This window comes from Penaeus monodon, chromosome 32 (assembly GCF_015228065.2).
Source record: "Penaeus monodon isolate SGIC_2016 chromosome 32, NSTDA_Pmon_1, whole genome shotgun sequence".
Classification (NCBI taxonomy): Eukaryota; Metazoa; Arthropoda; class Malacostraca; order Decapoda; family Penaeidae; genus Penaeus; species Penaeus monodon.
In genome coordinates, this window is record NC_051417.1 from 8,081,343 (window position 1) to 8,082,188 (window position 846).

Below are 846 nucleotides of genomic sequence, written 5' to 3' on the forward strand. Positions count from 1 at the left end.
AAGGCAAAATAAATTGAAAGATAAATATGATACTGCCAAATAACAATAATACCGACAAAACCAACCAAAAACGGTGAAGTCACGTAAGCCAAATGAACTTTGATAAATTCGCAGTATTCTGTATGATACTGAAATGGAGTCACGTTGAAGTAAACTTGAAATGGCATGTGTTTGGAGGTGAAGTTGGGTCAAAGGGTGTGGGTTCCAAGTGCTTATAAGCTGGATGTGAAGTTGCATGAAGTAGTCTGAGTCATGTGGGAAATAGGTGGATGAGATCGCATATAAGCGGATATTAGTGCACGATATTAAGTGGCCTGAAGTGAATGTTGTTTGTGACGTGTGAAGTTGCGGATGGGGTGAACTGGAGGAAGTTAGAGGGAACTGCGGAGGAACTGCGTGGAGTGACTTGGATGAAATCACTGAACTTCAGATCCATCCGTATGAAGCCATGTGAATTTATAAGCCGTTGGATAAAAGTTAGATACAGTTGGATGAAAATGCATGAAGTTGGATGAACATGCATGACGCTGGATGAGCATGCACGAAGGCGGGCGCAGCCGGATGGGCGAACGGCGCGGTAGGCGAACGCGTCGCTCTGTCACAACAACAACAACATTAGTCAGGAACACCAGCGGAAGAGGAGGCGTTCCTTCAAAGCTTCCCGAGGAGATCGAGATAAATATAACATTCCTTGGAGCTTTTTAACCTGCGAGAAGCATTTTGAGTTCATCGTAGATAGATTTGTCTTCAGCTTTTTGCTCTTTGGCGGCTTGAGAAGGTGAGGGATTGCTGGAAATACGAGGAATTGTCTTGCGTTGCCAGGCTGATAGTGATGCTGTCATGCGT

At 44.6% G+C, this 846-nt stretch overlaps 1 protein-coding gene across 1 annotated transcript in view; it reads left to right on the plus strand.

Moving 5' to 3' along the window:
- The first annotated feature begins 628 nt into the window (after positions 1–628).
- LOC119593470 (transcription factor GAGA-like) overlaps positions 629–846 on the plus strand; it is a 10,841-nt gene continuing 10,623 nt past the window's right edge. The window contains exon 1 of the mRNA XM_037942399.1: positions 629–778. The gene's annotated coding sequence lies outside the window, so the exon portion shown is untranslated. The remainder of the gene's footprint in view (positions 779–846) is intronic.